This window comes from Pteronotus mesoamericanus, unplaced genomic scaffold, assembly GCF_021234165.1.
Source record: "Pteronotus mesoamericanus isolate MK-2021 breed Mesoamerican mustached bat unplaced genomic scaffold, CSHL_Meso_final scaffold_118, whole genome shotgun sequence".
In the NCBI taxonomy this organism is placed as follows: Eukaryota; Metazoa; Chordata; class Mammalia; order Chiroptera; family Mormoopidae; genus Pteronotus; species Pteronotus mesoamericanus.
The window spans coordinates 7,575,836-7,596,312 of record NW_026555301.1 but is presented as its reverse complement, the minus strand read 5'-3'; the positions used below and the strand labels follow the sequence as shown (position 1 = coordinate 7,596,312).

At 39.2% G+C, this 20,477-nt stretch overlaps 1 protein-coding gene across 2 annotated transcripts in view; it reads left to right on the top strand.

Annotated features, from left to right (window-relative positions):
• LDLRAD4 (low density lipoprotein receptor class A domain containing 4) overlaps positions 1–20,477 on the top strand; it is a 658,664-nt gene that overhangs the window by 85,082 nt on the left and 553,105 nt on the right. For both annotated transcript variants that reach the window (XM_054587317.1, XM_054587316.1), the window contains exon 2: positions 19,028–19,115. The gene's annotated coding sequence lies outside the window, so the exon portion shown is untranslated. The remainder of the gene's footprint in view (positions 1–19,027; positions 19,116–20,477) is intronic.

Below are 20,477 nucleotides of genomic sequence, written 5' to 3'. Positions count from 1 at the left end.
CGCCCAATCGAAGGGAAAGGAGGAATCCCCACAAAGAGAACTAAATGAAATAGAGGAAAGTAAATTGTGCTGCTATGAACATTGGGGTGCATAAGTCCTTTTGAATTGGTGTTTTGGGATTCTTATGGAATAGTCCCAGGAGGGGAATCACTGGATCAAAGGCAGTTCCATTTTCAGCTTTTTGAGGAAATTCCACACTGCTTTCCACAGTGGCTGCACCAGTCTGCATTTCCACCAACAGTGTACTAGTGTTCCCTTTTCTCCACAGCCTCACCAGCACCTGTTGTTTGGAAGCAACCTAAATGCCCATCAGTAGATGATTGGATCAAAAAATTATGGTACATTTACGCAATGGAATACTACACAGCAGAAAGGAAAAAAGAACTACTAAACTTCGCGACAGCATGGATGGAACTGGAGAGCATTATGCTAAGCGAAATAAGCCAGGGGGCGAAAAAAAAATACCATATGATCTCACCTATAAGTGGAAAACCAACAAAGCAAAGATGGAAGGAAAATAAGACCAGCAACAATGAAAGGAAAAGAAACCAACAGAGACAAGAGGCAAGGAGAGAGGGGTGAGTGGGGGAAAAGGAAGAGAAGTGGCAAGTCAAGGAACATATATAGCAAGGACTCATGGACAAAACCAAAGTGGGGAAGGATTGAGGGAGGGAGAGGGGGGAAGGGGCAGGAGAAATGGTGGAGGGAAGGCAGAGACAAATGTATTTGGAAAAAAAAGAAAAATGTATTTTATATCTTAAAATATCTAGCAATGCCTGGCCTAATATGATCAATTTAGGTTTCAAAAATTATTGTGCAATTTTGAATCAATATTATAATAACATTATGCATATTGTTATTAAAATATAGTTAAATATTAAAAAAGAAATAGAGGAAAGTAAATTATCAGATATTGAATTCAAAATAATGTTTCTAAGGAAGCTCAATGAGCTCAGTGAGCTCAAAGAGAATTATGAAAAACTACAGGGAAACTATGAGAAACTTACTGCAAACTGTATCAACATGAAAAAGGACATAGAACTATCAATAAGAGGCAAGAGGACACGAAGAATACAATTTCTGAATTGAAGAACACAGTATAAGGAATCAAGAGCAGGCTAGATGAAGCAGAGGATTGAATCAGTGAGAGGGAGGACAAGGTAGAAAAAAAGCTTTCAGAAAGAGCAAGAAACTGAAAAAAGACTCAGGAAGAATGAAGAGGCGTTTATGGAAATGTAGAACACGCTGAAACATAATATCCTTATGATAGGGATGCCAGAAGAAGAAGAAGGGGAGCAAGGGATAAAGAACCTATTTGAAAAACTAATGATAGAAAACTTCCCTAATTGGAAAACAGAAAAATCATACAAGTCCAGGAAGCACAAACGGCCCCATTCAAGAGGAACTGAATGAGGCCTGCTCCAAGACATAGCATTAAAATGGCAAATATCAAAGATAGAATCCTAAAGGGAGCAAGGGAGAAACAGGTAGTGACATACAAGGGAGCCGCGATACGGCTAGCAGCTGACTTCTCAACAGAAACACTACAAGCCAGAAGGGAATGGCAAGAAATATTTCAAGTCAAAAAAGCAAAGGCCTACAACTAAGATGACTCTACCGAGCAAGGGTCTCAATTAAAATTGAAGGCAAAATAAGGAGTTTCTCAGAAAAAAAGAGGCTGAAAGTATATATTTCCACCAAACCAGCACTAGAAGATATGCTAAAGGCTCTTGTTTAAGAAGATAAAGAAAAAGAGAAAGAGAAAATCACAGGAACAAAGGGAAAAAATGAATAAGTACCTATCAATAATAATTCTCAAGGTAAATGGACTAAATGCCCCAATCAAAAGACACAGCATAGCTGAATGGATAACAAAACATGACCCACACATATGCTGCCTATAGGGAAGCCAGCTCAAACAAAGGACCTACACAGACTGAATAAATATTCCAAACAAATGAACAGGGAAAAAAAGCAGTGGTAGCAATACTTATATCAAACAAAATAGGTTTCAAAACAAAGGCCATAAAAAGAGATCCAGAAGGACATTTTATAATACTGAAAGGAAGAATCCATCAAGAAGACATAAATATTGTAAACCTATATGCACCCAACATAGGAGCACCCAAATATATAAGGAAAATCTTGGAGGAATTCAAAAAGATATAGACAGCAATACACTGATAGTAGAGGATTTTAACAGCCCACTGTCAAAAAGGGATAGATCTTCCAAACAAAGCATCAACAAGGATAGTTTGGAGCTGAACAATACATTAGATCAAATGGACTTAACTGACATATATTGAACCTTTCATCCCAAAGAAGGAAAATACACATTCTTTTCAAATGCACATGGAGCATTTTCAAAGATAGACCACATGATAGGACAGAATACAAGCCTCAACAAATTCAGGAAAATTGAAATAATAACAAGCATTTTCTTAGACCACAAGGGCTTGAAACTGAGAACCAAGCTCAAGGAAAAACTTCAGAAGCATTCAAACTCATGGAGACTGAATAGCACACTATTAAAAAATGAATGGGTCTATAATGAGATCAAAGAAGAAATCAAAACGTTTATGGAAACAAATGAAAATGAACATACTACAGTCCAAAACCTATGGGACACAGCAAAGGCAGTCCTGAGAGGGAAGTTCCTAGGAACACAGGCTTACCTAAAAATGATAGAAACATTTCAATTAAATGTCCTAACCCTCCAGCTTCAAGAACTGGAGAAACAACAATAAATAAAGCCAGGGAGAGTAGAAGAAAGGAAATAATCAAGATCAGAGTAGAGTTTAATTACATAGAGACAGAAAGAAAAAAACAATTTAAAGGATCAACCAATCCAGGAGATGATTCTTTGGAAAAATAAACAAAATCGACAAGTCTTTAAGCAGACTCATCAAAGAAAAAAGGGAGTGGACCAAAATAAATAATATCAGAAATGAAAGAGAAGAAATACCAACTGATACCACAGAAATACAAAGGATTGTAAGAAATTACTATGAAAAATCATATGCCAAGAAATTTGAAAGCCCGATGACGTGGACAAATTTCTAGGAACATATAGCCATCCAACACTGAATGAAGAAGCAGAAAGCCTGAGCAGACTGATAACAGCTGCTGAAATTGAAGCCGTAATAAAAAAACTCGAGGTACACAAAAGCCCTGGACAGGTTGGTTTCATATTAGAATTTTACAGAACATTTAAGGAAGAGCTCATTCCTGTCCTTCTCAGACTATTCCAAAAAATTCAAGAAGAGGGAAGACCCCCAGACTCTTTTTATGAGGCCAGCATCACCCCAATCCCAAAACCAGATAAAAACACAACAGAGAAAGAAAACCACAGGACCATATCGCTGATGAACATAGGCGCTAAAATCCTCAACAAAATCTTGGCAAACCACATCCAGCAATACATTAAGAATATCATCTACCATGATAAAATGCGATTCATCTCAGGCATGCAGGGATGGTTCTATATTTGCAAATCAATAACCATAATACATCACATAAAAGGAAAGGTAAAAACCATATGATCATCTCAATAGATGTGGAAAAAGCATTCGATAAGGTACAGCACCCACTTATGATAAAAACACTCAGCAAAATGGGAATAAAGGGGGCATATCTCAACATAATAAAGGCCATATATGAAAAACCTATAGCCACCCTCATACTCAATGGGTGAAAGCTAAAAGCTTTCTCACTAAGATTGGGAACAAGACCAGGATATCTGCTTTTACCACTTCTATTCAACATAGTATTGCAAGTCCTAGCCACAGCCATCAGACAAGAAAAAGAAATAAAAGGCATTCAGATTAGAAAGGAGGAAGTAAAACTATCATTGTTTGCAGATGACATGATAGTGTATATAGAAAACCCTATAGACTCCACCAAAAAACTACTCAACCTAATAAGTGAATTTGGCAAAATAGCAGGATACAAAGTCAATATTCAGAAATCAGAGGCGTTTTTCTATACCTTGAAATATCAATGAAATAAACAATGAAATATCAAAAGCAGAAATCAGGAGAAAAATCGCCTCTGCTATAACAACAGGAAAAATAAAGTTCCTAAGAATAACTTTAACCAAGGCGATGAAAGACCTGTATTCAGAAAACTATACAACACTAAAGAAAGAAATTAAGGAAGAAACAAATAAATGGAGGCATATACTGTGTTCATGGATTGGAAGAATTAACTTCGCCAAAATGTCCAAACTACCCAAAGCAGTTTATAGATTCAATGCAATCCCTATAAAAATACCAATGACATATTTCACAGATATGGAACACACATTTTAAAAATTTATATGGAACCATTAACAACACCGAATAGCTGCAGCAATTTTGCAAAAGAAAAACAAAGCAGGAAGGATCACACTACCAGACATAAAACTATGTTACAAAGCCATTGTAATCAAAAGAGTCTGGTACTGGCATGAGAACAGAAACATAGATGAGTGGGACAGAATAGAAAGCCTAGAAATAAACCCATGTCTCTATGATCAATTAATATTTGACAGAAGGCTTGAAAGCATAAATTGGAGTAAAAATAGTGTCTTCAACAAATGGTGTTGGGAGTGCTGGACAGGTATATGCAAAAATTTGAAATTCGACCACCAACTGACAATATACACAAAAATAAACTCAAAAAGGATAAAAGACTTAAATATAAGTCGCGATACCATAAAGGTCCTAGAGGAGAATATAGGCAGGAAACTCTCAGATATCCCACGCAGCAATATTTTCACTGACATGTCCGCTAAATCAGGGGACATAAAGGAAAGAATAAACAAGTGGGACCTCATCAAAATAGGAAGCTTCTGCATGGCTAAAGAAAACATCAGCAAAATGAAAAGGGAGCCAACTGTATGGGAAAATATATTTGCCAATGATACCTCAGACAGGGATTTGATCTCTAAAATATATAAAGAACTCACATGACTCCACTTCAAGAAGACAAACAATCCAATTAAGAAATGGGCAAAGGACCCTACAGAAACTTCTCCAAGGAAGAGAAACAGAGGGCTCAGAGACATATGAAAGGATGCTCATCATCACTAGCCATCAGAAAATTGCAAATTAAAACCATAATGAGATATCACTTCACACTAGTGAGAATGGCATCATAAACAGATCAACAAACAATGGGTGTGGGGACGTTGTAGAGAAAAGGGAACCCTAGTACACTGTTGGTGGGAATGAAGACTGGTGCAGCCACTGTGGAAAGCAATTTGGAATTTCTCCTGAAAGCTTGAAGTGGAACTGTCTTTTGACCCAGCAATTCAACTGCTGGGATTATACCCTATGAATCCTAAAACACCAGTTGAAAAGAATGTATGCACCCCAATGTTCATAGCAACTCAATTTACAATAGCCAAGTGCTGGAAGCAACTTAAGTGTCCATCAGTAAATGAGTGGATCAAAAAACTTTGGTACATTTACACTATGGAATATGATGCAGAAGAAAGAAAGAGCCAGCTACTATCCTTCATGACATCATGGATGGAACTGGAGTGCATTATGCTAAGTGAAATAAGTCAGGCAGTGAAAGACAAATATATGATCTCACCTATAAGTGGAACCTAAGCAACAGAACAAACAAGAATGGAAAATATCGCCAGCAACATTGAGAGAAAAAACACACTGACTGCAACCGGTGGGGAGGAGAGAAGGTGTAACAGGAAAAGAAGAAGATGGGTCAAGTCAAGGAAAATGTATTAGGGACCCATGGACAAAGCCAAAGTGGGAAAAGATTGAGGGAGGGAGTAGGAAGGGGTACAGGGGAAAGTGGTGGAGGAAAAATAGGCAAATGTATTTGAACAATGAAGAAAAAAGTGATCTGCAATAGTGGAAAAGATAGAATATAGTTCACCAAGTAAGGCTAAGATTGTTTTTAGAAACTTTAAAAAATTTTTACATATGATATGTACACGTATGACATCTGTCTAGAAGGTACCCAGCCATGCAATATGCAAAACAGAGACATTTATTGAAGAAGATACAAGAGACCAGAAATATTGTACATTGGGCAGTGATGCCTCAGTTCCCCTCAAAGTAGGCACCTTGGGACCTCACACAGTTCTCCCAACTGCCATTGGCTGCCGCATTGTATTTTCCTGAATATCATTGATGGTCTGAAATCTCTCCCCTTTCAAAGGTGATTTTAGTTTGGAAAAGCCAGGAGTCACAGGGCATCAACTGTGGGCTGAAGAGGGGCTGAGTCAGCTGGGTGATTTGATGTTTTGCAAAAAATACTATGTGAGATGTGATGCATGTTGTCGTGATGAAGCTGCTAATAACAAGCTGCCCTTAGCTGCTGCCTTCTGAGTTATCCAAATAGATTCCATGGAGGAATGTTCAAGCTTAATGCAAAATTTGATGCAGATTTGTTGCTGTTCTTGCTCAGTCATTTTGAGTGCAACAGCCACGCAGTACACATGCTCATTCAGTGGAGTTTATTGTCCCACTGACTACTGCAGTGAAGTTGTCATTGTTCACGCATGCACATTCCAGTCCACTCTCCTTGGCTGCCAGGTTACATCTATGCTGTGCAAACTGTTTTCATCATATTAACAATGGCTGGAATTTTTCAGGACAGACCTCATAGTGCCATGATAGATTTAAATCTTTAGAATCCAGTGAGGTATAGTCAAAACTAAAATGATTTTGAACTTAATTTGATTTTTCACTGCTGATTTAGACAACTTCAGGATCTTCTGCATCTTTGTCCTTATTGTGGTAAAAGATCAGTATCTATGTGTAAGCAAAGGAATGAGATGCATCCTTTGAGCTAATAGAATGTTCATTTCCAGGTTCCCACCTGAGGCTTGGAGTGTGCTCTTGATTACTGAGCTACCATTGAAAGTTGAAGAGTCCAATTTTTGCCTCTTCTCAGCCTTCTTCCTCTTCCTGTGTCTTCAGCATTTGACACGGGGCTTGGCATATTTAGCATCTGGGGAATCCTTGTTGAATGAATGCACAACTGTTTCAGTTGCTCATTTCTCTTGAGTAAAGCCAAATACTTACAGTTGCCTATAAGACTATGGGATCTCTGTGGCCTACCTGACCTCGTCTCCTAATACTTTTGCCCTCATTCAGTGCATCTGTCCAGGCAACCTGCTTCCTTGTTCCTGGACCTCCCTCTTGTTCCTCAAACACTCATCTATCTACTCCTTGCCTTCTTCTAGCCTTGTCTCAGATACTGTCTTCTCAGGGAACCTTCTCCAGCACTCCCTCCCTTGACTCTGCACTCCTTGTTCCCTGTCCTGCTCTATTCTTGCCTTTCTGCACAGCACTTACCACTTCTGAACAAACTGCATCATATACCTGTTTACCTGTTGAGTAGGTTTATTGTTTGACTGTCCACTCTTGTTTTGCTTGCTGATGTCCTCCCTGGAATTGTTTCTGGCACATAGCAGGCACTCATAACAACCTGCCAGTGGATTGCATGGTTGAATAAGTTTGTGTGTGGATTTTGATCTACTTCAGTTTCTTCTTTCCGCTTTTTGTGATGTGGTGACTTTTCTGGTCTCTTCTTGGCGTTTAGCATTTGTTCCATCCCAGTAGTAGGGATTCAGCACATAGAAACAGCTCTCTTAGAGTTTCTTATTGAAATGGAGAATTTGGCTTATATTTAATGTTAAATATTAATAGAGGTCAATAAAATATTGATAAAATTTTTTCTTTGGCTAATGAAAATCGATTTTGACATTTTATCATAATAGCACATTAAATTTTAGGTATTCAGAGAAATATGAACATAGATCCTTTTTATTTTCTCATAGTATGTGTTGAAAACTTGGAACATAATGGATCTTCAAAAATATTATTGCTTTGTCAGCTTGGGACTAAGTCTTCTGTGACTCCTGAGAAGTACTAGCTGTGACCTCCCACCGTTCCTGTCTTTAGGAGTCAGGACTCTTGTCTGCCAATGTGGTTTCATAGCATCCTTGTTTGTCTCTGCCTGTGGATTATTCATGGAAAAGACCAAAAAAGTCTGAAAGAAATCTGCTTATTGGTGGATTACTTGCTGCTGTTTCCAAATGGAATAATAATATCCAGATTTGAAGGTAATATTATGACAAAAATTTTCAAAAAAATTGAAAAGGAATTTCCAAGAACAAAGCATTTTCATTTTTTGATATATTGGCTATTCTTTATTTCTTATTATAACCATTTTTTGTTCTTTTAGTATGTTTTATGGATTATGCTCTTATATTTGTCCCATTTTTTTCTCTCCCTTATCCCCCTCTGTCCTGCACTAACCTCCCATCAGCATCCACCCCTGCCGCCCTTAGTTCACATCCATGGGTTGTACATATATATTCTTTGGCTTCTCCATTTCTATACCATTTTTAACCTCCCCCGTCTATTTTGTATCTACCAATTATGCTTATTCCCTGTACCTTTTCCCCTTATTCTCCCTTCACTCCCTCCTCTCTGATCTCCATTTCTGTGATTCTGTTCCTGTTCTAGTTTGTTAGTTTGTTTTTGTTCTTGTTTTTTTACATTCAGTTGTTGATAGTTGTGAGTTTGTTTTCATTTTACTGTTTATAGCTTTGATCTTCTTTTTCTTAGGTTAAGTCCCTTTAACATTTCATATAATAAGGGCTTGGTGATGATGAACTCCTTTAACTTGACCTTATCTGGGAGGCACTTTATCTGCCATTCCATTCAAAACGATAGCTTTGCTAGACAGAGTAATCTCGGATGTAGGTCCTTGCCTTTCATGACTTGGGATACTTCTTTCCAGCCCCTCCTTGCCTGTAAGGTTTCCTTTGAGAAATCAGCTGATAGTCTTATGGAAACTCCTTTGTAGGTAACTTTCTCCTTTTCTCTTGCTGCTTTTAAGATTCTCTCCATATCTTTAATTTTGGGTAATTTAATTATGGTGTGTCTTGGTGTGTTCCTCCTTGGGTCCACATTATAGGGGACTCTGAGCTTCCTGGACTTCCTGGAGGTGATTTTCTTTCACAATAATGGGGAAGTTTGCTTTCATTATTTTTTCCAATAAGTTTTCGACTTCTTGCTCTTCCTCTTCTCCTTCTTGCACCCCTCTGATTTGAATATTGGAATGTTTAAAGTTGTCCTGGAGGTTCCTAAGCCTCTCCTCAATTTTTTGAATTCTTGTTTCTTCATTCTGTTCTGGTTGAATGGTTATTTCATCCCTCTACTCCCAAACATTGATTTGAGTCCCGGTTTCCTTCCTTTCATTTTTGGTTCCCTGTATATTTTTCTTTACTTCACTTTGTATAGCCTTTACTTCTTCCTCTATTTTGCTTCCATATTCAGTCATTTCTGTGAGCATCCTGATTACCAGTGTTTTGAACTCTGCATTTGATAGGTCAACTATCTCCTCGTTGCTTAGTTCTTTTTCTGGAGTTTTGATCTGTTCTTTTATTTAGGCCATATTTCTTTGTCTTGGTGCACTTGTTCCATTGTAAGGGGTGGAGCCTTAGGTATTTGCCAGGGTAGTGCAACCCACTTTGTTGCACTGTAGCACTGTATGTGGGAGAGGGGTCAGAGAGAAAACAATGTCGATTGTTCAACTCTTGACCCACTTTCATTCACTTCCTTTGCTACCCACAAGCAAACTGGGCTCTTCTGGTGCTGATTCCGGGGTGGGTGGGTTTGTGTATGTTCTAGGTCCCGGTGTGTCTCTCTAATGAGCTCTCCTATGAGGCTGGGAGTTTCTCCCACTGACACAACCCCCACAGTTTTTATAGCCAGTGGTTTTGAGGCTTTAGTTTCCTGGCAGGAAACCTAGATTTCACTCCCCAATTGGTCCCCCTGGCTTATCTGCATGCATATGTGGTACTGCCTGGTCCGCCAGCTGCCTTCTCGCCAGCCTGTTCTACCACCTTTCTGTGAGTCCTCTCTGTCCTGGCTGCCAATCTCTGCCCCTCCTACCAGTCTGGATGAATGTTTCTTCTTAACTCTTTAGTTGTTGGACATCCATACAGTTCCATATTCTGGCTGTTTTGGTTGTTTTTTTTTTTTTAAAAAATTTGTTGTTATCCTTCTTTTGGTTGTGCAAGGAAGCAGAGTGTATCTACCCATGCCTTCATCTTGGCCAGAAGTCTATAACCATTTGTTTTTTATTGCTCTGCTTGTAAGATAGAATAGGGTTCAAATCCTAGCTCTGTCAGCATGGATGGACCTGGAGAAAATTATTTTAAGTGAAGTAAGTCAGTCAGAAAAAGACAAATACCATATGATTTCACTCATGTGGAATCTAAAGAACAAACTGAACTATGATGCAAAATAGAGATGGTCTCATAGATAGAGAGCAGGCTGACAGCTCTTGAGGGGATTGGACAGTAGAGGGATGGAGCAAAAAAGAAAAATAGAAAGAACTCATGGACATGGACAACAGTGTGGTGATTGTGGGAGGTGGGGTTGGGTAGAAGTAGAAAAGGGTATGGGGTAATAAATGGTAATTGAAAAATACAATTAAATTTTAAAAAAATCCTAGCTTTGTCTCTTAGTAGCTGTGTGACCCTAGATAAGTTACCTAAATTTTTGCGGCTCTGGTTTTCTCATCTGTCAACTGAGGATATTAATAACATTGATACAAGATTGCTGTGATGATCAATTGAGATAACGTACATCAAGTCCCAGGCTGGGCACCAAGCAAATATTAAATGAACATTAGCTTTATTGTTACCTAGAAATGAATGACTAAGGAAATATTAAATGAACATTAGCTTTATTATTACCTAGAAATGAATGACCATGTTGCCTGAGTAACTTTATTGGTTTGATTTCTTCTCATCAAAATTAATCATGTCCAAATTGGAGGTCAAAATGACCAGAGAACAGACACTTGTGCTAGAGCTCAGAATCCCAGATATGCAGGCCTGTTTATTAGAGCAAGCCCACCTTGCTCTTTGATTATCATGTTGTGACCCCAAGGCCTAGTGCTGTGTGGTAGGAATGCTGGTCATTAGGTTGGTTATAATGCCAGTGGTAAATGCTCTATCTCACAAGGTGGGCCCTGTGATAAACGGTTGCCAATGGCAGAGCAGTTTCATTGTGGGAGAGAGAGGAACCACATCTGTGCCCCCTGGAACTTGACACACCTGTATAACTAGGCCAAGACCCTTCACTTCTGAACCCCTTGATTTCTTTCTCACTCACACAAGGGGATGGTGTTTAAGCTGTTCTGAATGTGAGAGTTTGTAAGATGTGAAAGTTAGGTGTTTGCCTTGAGTCTTCCCCTGAGGTTGTTATTGTGAGGAATGCCAGATATGGAGATTTTATATATCCATAAAATTGGATTGGGGGTATGCAGAGAAAGAAGTAGATGTATAAAAACCCCAGAAAATATGAGACCTGCCCTCAGAAAATAGGAGATCTATGCTTAAGTGTTAGTATTTTCATGGGAAAGACCTGGGAATGTGCAGAAAAACCTAAGGAACACTGTGGAAACTGAATAAGGAGTAGTGAAAAGGGTGGGGTAACCCAGGAGGACTTTTGGGAGTAGGTACTAATGGAGTCAGTCAAATGTATCAGCAGTCAGTTTTCTCTGAATTTGACTATATTAATATTTCAGTAAAATATTGAGTTGACTAAGAAGTCTGTATGTTTTTTTCCATAAAATAAAGACACATTTTTTTCATTTTTACCCGTAACTTTATTGATTTGGATGTTTTGGGTATGTCAGCTATCTCCAGTGTGGTATTACATTGATTGTTTTTGATTAATGTCTCAATTTGATTGCTGTCAACTTCAACTGGTCTACCTGAACATGGAGCACTATCCAGTGAGAAATCTCCAGCACGAAACTTCACAAACCACTTTTGATACATTCTATTAGTCACAACACCTTCTCCATACACTGTGCAAATCTTTTTTTGTGTATCTGATGTGTTTTTACCTTTCCTGAAATAATAAAGCATAATATGCTGAAAACTTTGTATACTTTTTCCATCTTCAATATTAACATGGCTGCACAAAAATTCACCAAATTTGGTTAAGTTTTTTAAAAAATGCATGTTGATATGACAGCTGTCACAATACAATCTAAAAAAATTGTTTCAAATGAAGTTAAAGACAACTAAGTGCTACTTAGAGCCATCTAATGGAGAAAATCAAACAAACATTTTTGGCCAACCCAATACTAAGGCCCTTATTGCCTCTCTTATTCTCTGCAATGAACTGCAAGGTAGCTGTGAGTTCAGAGTTGATGTGATTTGCCCAGGGTCATGTAGGCAGTAAATGGGGGATCTGGATTTGAACTCTTGGCAGGTTGTGTTGTGGCTCTGTCTCTTCCATTGGCCCAGTCACTGTGCTCCATGAACTTCTTGCCAGTGACTGAGTATTTGTTTCTTGTTTTGGCCCCTAAGAGATGTGTGCTGGTATGCTTTAAAGAGTATAATTTGACCTTGAGAACTCCTTCCAGGATGCCTGGGATACGAGACAGTACTGCTTGCTTAAAGAGCAAAAAAGGATCTTGATGTCTTCCTGTAATTGTCAAGTTTTTTATCCTTTTCAAGTACTTTGTGATCTTTTGTAAAGGTGTCAGTCACACCTTTTTTCCCTTGAGTTAGGAAATAACTAGAAAACTATTCACTGTTGGATGTGAATATCATTTAAAAGAAATCATTCCTCTTTTATTTCCTTAAGGTGTGCTATCTTGCTTTGTTAAAAACTCTCTCTGTCCTCTCTTCCCGCTTATGCTATGAAACACTTGCTTCTTCCCCCAGAGGCAACCTATCTTAATGTTTTTTAACACCCCCTCAGGTGTATTTGTGCACATTTGTGTGCTATGCACAGGCTACTTTGAGCTTCTGGAAGCCCCTGGATCTTGGGCCACCACGTCAGCTGTGTGCTGCCTCCCAGCACAGCATTGTCAGAGGGTGGCCTTGTCCTGGTTTCCTCATAGATGGTTCTGGCCTTTGTTCTGCTTAGAAGATGGAACTTACATACTTTGCAGCTGAAGAACTCAAGGAAACCAGCAAGGAAGACAGAAAACCTGTCTGTTGTTTAGCTTTAGGCAGATGGACTGTTTTTGCTTTGACTGAAAGAGTTGGAGGGCAAGACAGGGCATGAAGGGCCCTGGCATGGGGACTTTGAAAATCTGTTGACCTCCTTACTGTCCTGTCAGTTCAGACCTCAGAAGCTGTTTCTGTCTTGCACTGGTTGAGAGAAGGTGTGTGTGGGAGTCCATCTGGACTGTCTTCATCTATTTGATGCATCCCCCTGGAGCTTTTGGGGATCAAGTCTTTGAAGAGGCTGATCCCTCCAGCAGTACCCCAAGAAAGGCCCTTTGGCAGGTTCTTTGTGCTCCTAAAGAGATGATTTGTAGATGTGGCTGCTTCCATGCCTTATTTCTTCCCAGGAAACAGAATACACCTGCTTTTGAAGAAGTCCTTCGTTTCTATTTTGGGAACAGAAAACTCTGCTAAAAGTAAGCAAGACAGCAGACAGACGGCGTCTGGTTTCAGGATCCCTCTCCTTCCTCTGGGCTGGCTTAGTGTCTGTCGAGAGTTGCCCTCTCTGTATGTTTTGCTCAATTCTGAAATGCACACCAATGAGATGGTTTTTTATGTTCTGTTAAGAAACAACTTATCAAGCCCTTGGCTGTGGCCTGATGGCTGAACCCTGAGTGTGGCCACTCCCTTGCTGGTGGTTTGCATCTTGGCCTGGGCTCTGCCAGGACGCTGCCGGCAGTGCTTCTTGGGGGCCCTTCTGGATACTCTGAGCTAGTGAAAAAGCAGATTCTTGTGCTGAGTACTTGGGTCACAGAGACACACCTATGGTCAGTATTTCTTGGCATTATTTTACTCTGAAATAATTCAGCTCAGTGAGAGAAAGATACCAAAACAAAAATTGTGGCATTTATGGGTTGACTGAATGCACACATGCATCTTGAAAATGTACCTGATGCATGCTGGCGAGGCTGTGGAGAAAAGGGAACCCTAGTGCACTGTTGGTGGGAATGTAGACGGTGCAGCCACTGTAGAAAACAGCGGAATTTCCTCAAAAAGCTAAAAATGGAACTGCCTTTTGACCCAGCAATTCCACTGCTGGAATTATACCCTGTGAACCCCAAAACACCAATTCAAAAGAACCTACGCACCCCAATGTTCATAGCTGCACAATTTACAATTGCCAAATGTTGGAAGCAACCTAAATGCACATTAGCAAATGAGTGGATCAAAAAACTATGGTACATTTACACAATGGAATACTACACAGCAGAAAGAAAGAAAGAGCTACTACCCTTCACAACAGCATGGATGGAGCTAGAGAGTATTATGCTAAGTGAAATAAGCCAGGGGGCGAAAGACAAACACCATATGATCTTACCTATAAGTGGAACCTAACCAACAACACAAACAAGCAAGGAAAGTATAACCAGCTACATTGAAAGAAAAAAGAAACCAACAGAGTCAAGAGGAAGGAGGGAGGGGGGATGGGGAGGGGGGAAAGGAAAGGGAAGGGTCAAGTCAAGGAACATGTATAAAAGACCATGGTCAAAGCCAAAGTGGGGAAGGATTGCGGGAGGGAGGTGGGTGTAGGGGGCAGGGGAAGGTGGTGGTGGGAAGGTGGAGACAAATGTATTTGAACTATTAAAAAAAAAGAAAGAAAATATATCTGATGCAAAAATCCATGCATTTTACTAAATCTTGGTTGAACTGTTGAGATGTTTGTTAAGGAAAAATGTTGTAAAGCAAAAATCGTTCTGGAAGGAGACTTCTCTTTTCTCTTTTCCATAATCCTTCTGTAACACTAAAGTACATTACCTACTACTTTGTGTTTTTCCCTATCCCAGTTTACAATTTCTATGAAATGGCTCTCTCCTCTTGTCTCCAGGGATCATTGTGTTTTAAATGATTCCGCAGGACCTAGTTATCAGCTAGAGCCTGTCCTGTTTCAGAGAAAGGAATGAAGCATGTGGCCATGTTTCTCTTTTAGCCTTTGTCCAGAACAAATGCCTTCCTTTATTTTAAAGAGAAAGTGAGAATGTTGCGAAGAATAAATGTGCCTCACTTGTCTTGTGATTTTTGAGTCTTCTGCCATTCATGTATTCCCTTATTGGTGCAAGGTAGGTCCTCGCTACCTTGTACTTTTGAGGAAGACATCTACTTTGCCTCTTGCTCTGCTTCTCATCAGTTAGTTCATGGTTCCCGAACTCCATCCACTGAACATGGCATTGAGGAGATGGTTTGGGTCTAATGCGATCATCAGCCCTACAGGACTGTACTTTATCACTTTGGAAAACCATGTGTAGATTCCTCAAGTGCTTTGAGTAACAGGGTATGGTATGTATAAGAGAAACTCTGCCAGCACCTTCTGTGAGTCCCTGTGCTTATTAGTTCTCTTCACTGTCTGTTTCTGTCAAGTTAACTATTCTTCTGAAAGCTTAATTTCCTTTGTGGGACATAACATTAATAATCAGTCTTCTTTTTTTGAAGCATTGGACTTTGTGTTGAGCTGTGTTTTGTGAGATTATGGGAAAGGCATGCACTTATTAGAACTGAGGGGGAAGGGAACTGGGTGGGGTCCATCATCTGGGCATCTTTCTTCCTCTGTGGGGAGGGGAATGAGTGACCCCTCCAGTTCCCTGCTGTGGGTCATTGGCTATTTTCACACACAGTGCTAGCCCAAGGGAATGAAAATTGTGCTAAGAAGAGATAAGTTTATTCAAATTCTCTGCCTCATATGCCACGGAACTGGTGTTTTAGTTTTTCTTGGCTTAAGTGTGAGAACTGCTGTCTGAGAGACTGAGCACCAGGGGACAGATAAACCTTGGAGATAGCATTCAGGTTTATTGAGTGATTAATGAGGGAGTGAGAATATATAATAAGACCCTGAATATAGGTTTCAGGAGAGCATGATAGGTTTTTGTAATGAATGAAGTTTTAATTTTATACTCTCTTAAATAATTTCACTTATTTGAATATTTTAAAATATCCCTTTTAGTAAACCAGGTCTTTAAAAAGTCTAAATAAAATAAATACAACTTGAGTCGCAGTCTTATTTGAAATAAAAAATAACTTTTTTTAAGAATAGCGGAAACAATTTTATTAAACATATATATACATTTTATTTTTATTTTACACAGATTAAATGAAATCTTGCTTAAAAGAACTAAAATTCATCAGTTTAAAAATTAAAATATTTTAAAGAACTTTTTAAATAGGTTTTCAGAAAGTTGGATTAGCATTTTGTTTTAGATTTAGAGCTGGGTAATTTGGCCTCTATAGGTTTTTTCATTTTATTGGGAATGCATTATTTTTATGAATGGAAAACAAAGATTGAATCACAAATTCTTACTTAAAAATTTCTTAGGGAATTTTTTGTTTTTAACCTTCAGCTGTTAGATACCTAAATGCCAGAGAAGTGGCAGGGATTTTTGGCAAAAACAAAACAAAACTACTGAGCAACATTTCTAAGCACTGACTCAGATTCATAGGCAAAATGAAATAATCACTACAAAAAAATTTTGTATCCATTATTTGGGGGTAGAGTGTGAGGCTAAGTGTCTTCCACCTATTTTGTGATTAATTTTGAGGTTTTAAGCTCTGTTCTGAATGCTTGTATGAGTTCCATTGCTTTGACTTTATTGCAGTAACTAGCGATTGACAAATCATAATGCTTTTAATTTAGCTTATTTAAAAAAAAGTTAAGAACCTCCTGTGTGCCACATACTCTGCAAAATCTCAGGGATACCAGGGTGATGGTGATGTGGTTCTTGCCCACAAGTTGCTCATAGTCAAGTAAGATAAATGAATTTTCACTTATGGATGGATGAGGTCAGGGGAGGGCTGTTCTGATGTACAGTTATATGTGCATTTAATACATATGTATTTCATATCTCCATATTTAATTAATTACCGAGTTAAATTTATTTTCTATTGCTGCATAACAAATTACCATACACTTAGTAGCTTAAATGAACACCCTTGTATTATCTCAGTTTCCATGGGTTGCAAGTTTGGGCATCACTTAGCTAGTTCTCAGTTCTGGATCTCAGAAAGCTGCAATCAATGTGTTGGCCCATTTATGTTCTCATCTGGAGGTGTGAATGGGAAGAATCCATTTCTAAGCTCATTCAAGTTGTGAGCAGAATGAATTTCCTGGTAGCTGTAGGACTGATGTCCCTGTTTTCTCATAGGCGGTCAGCTCTCGGATCTCAGAGACCCCTGCAGTTCCTTGCTGCATGGCCCCTCACAGGCTCTTTCATGACATGGCACCTTACCTGTTTAAAGTCAGAAAGTGAGTTTCTTATGCTCTAATCTATTGAGATGGAGTCTTATATAGCATAGACTGACCAAGGGAGTGACATCTCATTACATTTGCCATATTCTGTTGGTTAGAAGCAGGTCACAGATTCTTCCTGCACTCAAGTGTAGGGGATTATATACAAAGGGGTCACCTTTGAATTCTGCTCACTATGGTACCTTTATGGTTATTCCACTGACCTTTGTTCCCAAGAAATCTGAGCATTCAAATCCTAGGAAGACTGATGAGAGCACTCCCAGTTGAAGAATAAAATCTGTCATCTGGAAAATCAGAAGTGGGTGGTTTTCTTCTCTCAGTAGGTGGAAAATAGAAGGAAAAAGTAATGTCTGTAGGTTCACAATATTGATAGGAAGGAGTTACATACAAATAGCAAGGTGTTTTGCTCATGTGTTTTGGTGGACCTTCACAGGAATCTCACAGTGTCCTCTGGCTAGACATAGTCATTTTTTAAAAAAACCTGGATGTCTTAGCATTGGCTGATTATTTTGGAGTGACATGTGGCAGAAGCATGTTTTGAGGGACAAGTCTCCTGGAGAGCACACTGCAGTACACAAGCTAGACAGATGGAGGCTTATTCAGCCTTGGACAGGAGTGTAATCCTACCCATTGGTAGGTCTGGAGCTGAGAGGTGCTTCGGGTATCTGAGGCAGAGCTAGCTGACTGAGTTTACCTGAAACTACTTTGTAAGTCATAAGGTGGTCACCTGATGCGACCTGGAATGGCTTGATGCATAGAGCATACTCATCAAGTCAGGATGAGAATGCAGGTGGCAGATTGTGACCTGTCTAGAGCACTAAATGGAGAATGTTCTACCAACAGAGTGGAGGGTAGGTGTAAAGACAGCCATGTAGACAGAAGCATGGATGTTATCACCCTAGCTAATCTTCACTAAGTAGGGACCAGTGTTGCTCCCACAAAATTAAACATTTATTTCATGGGAGGAAAAAGGTGTGGCTGGACCTGCCTCACCTTACAGTTAAGGACTGGTGAATTTGAGTGGTTGCTAGATAATTTGGATTAAGAAAGGAAACGGTCTTTTCACGGCTGTACTTAGCATGTTTAAAAAGGCGAAAGATTTGTTCGTTCCAAAGAGAAACCATTCAGTTCACAGGCTGATACCCAACACTGAAAGGAAAAGAAATCAACAGAGACAAGAGGGAAGGAAGGAGCGGGGGGGGGGGGGGAAGGAAGGGAAGGGGAAAGTCAAGGAACATATAGCAAGGACTCATGGACAAAACCAAAGGGGAAGAGCTGAGGGAGGGAGGGGGGGGGCAAGGGAAAGTGGTGGGGGGTAGGCAGAGACAAATGTATTTGAAAAAATAAATTAAAATAAAATTTAAAAAAATAAAGAGAAACCAGAGTATCTTAGCATGTTTACAATTTAAAAAACCTCAAAAATCCAATGAGAATATTGTCCATTATTTGTTTGTGGCCACTTGTTGAAGAAAAAGCCTATGTGTTTGGAGGAACAAGTGTGGATCCATTGACTGGAAAATGAGAACTCAGTGCCCCTGAGGGTGCTCGAGAGCTGACAGAGAGATTTTGTCCCCAGTTTGGTCACATCCATTACCCCATATATTTTACTCTAATTCCCTCTTCCTTTTCTTTTTTATTTAATGCTTATTTTTGTACTTTTATTCATTTTTGTAATTGTGCTTTTAATTGTGACAGCCCTCAAATAATTTTTGGAATTTGGAGAAGGGGATGCTATACTAAGTGAAACCAAGAAATGGTTCACTGAAATTCTTTATTTTTCTTTTTAGCAGCTCAAGCTCTACATTTGTAACATCAAACTGCTGTCTCTTGTAAGGCCATTTCAAGAACTGACATCAGTTTTCATATAGCTTAAAGGTAAGTAGAACTTAAGACTCTTCTTTTTGATAATGTTTGTGAAGCAAGGCTTGTCACAGCACTAACTGTTCTGAGATGGTGTTCTCTGGAAAGTTGTACCTAATTCTATGTTTAAAAACCACTAATTTGGTTTTTTTCTCTGGGTATTTTACTAAAATACCTGAAGAAAAATAGTTTTACTAGTCAACTGTAAAATTGCTGAGCCTGAGCATTTAATGCTTAGATACTTAAAAATATTTAAGATTGGGATCCTGAAGTGAGAAAGGGATTCTTTATTTTTTCATTATAAATTCTTTGTTTAGCTTGGTTTACCTCATAAAATGGAAGTAATAATATGGTTGCCATGAGAAATGAACCACCAAGCTTAATACAGCACTTGGCATATAGCACACACTAAATAAATATCAGTTCCTTTCCCTTTCTCAGCTATTGTGCCATCAAGTGAGCAAGCAGTTTCTTCTTTGTATTGGTAGCATGCATGGTCTGTACCATGAAGTGGGGATTGACCTCCTAATTTGCTGCATTTGGTTTTAGGGTTGTGTCCCTGTGTTTCTTTTTGGAGGGTGGGATGTAAGTGGCCCTGCCTTAGGGTTTCTGGAAGTAGAAGCTTAGAAGACAGCTATGTGTTTTGGTTATCTCTGGACATTCTCAGACTTGCAGCCTGAAGCGGAGCCAGCCCCAATGGGGGACAGTCAGTGAAGGTGCCAGGAGGGTGACAGGATCATCATGCTCTGCCTCAGTCTGACCACCACCAGCTCTTCACTTGAGGCAGGCCTTGTCACTTCTCTGTGCCTCTGTTTTGTCAACTCTTAAGTGATTTTAGTGATTCCTGTCCACCCAATTGCCAGGCAGTGGGGAGCATCAAATGAAATTTATGAGAGTCTTCAGGAAAGTAAGAAAGTCTATAAAATATAAGGTGCAACTTTTTCCTAAATTTTTAATGTGCCAGGCATAATTCATTGTTTGTGCTCAGTCCCTTACTAAAATGTAAGCTTTTTAAGGTTAATAATTGCCCCCACTCTCCCACTTACTTTTTTTCTCTAGGGCCCAAAATACTTCCTGGTAGATAGGAGGAGTTCAATAAAACTTTTGTCAAGTTTTGACAAATGAAGTGATGAAGAACCCTCCTGGAGGCTCATTTAGCCTTTTTATTTATGGTTGCTGTTGGAAATAGGTGAGGCAATTAGAGAATCAGGAGGATTTAATGTGCTTCCTCATTGAGGCACACAGAAAGTTGAATTTAAGTAGACTTTTCACAGTTTAGAACCTTCCTAAAATCGTAGGTGTTAAGAAGCACACATTATGTAACAAAGCACACTCTACATCAGTGTTGGGTACAATTCCTTTGTATTGCTGCATGTG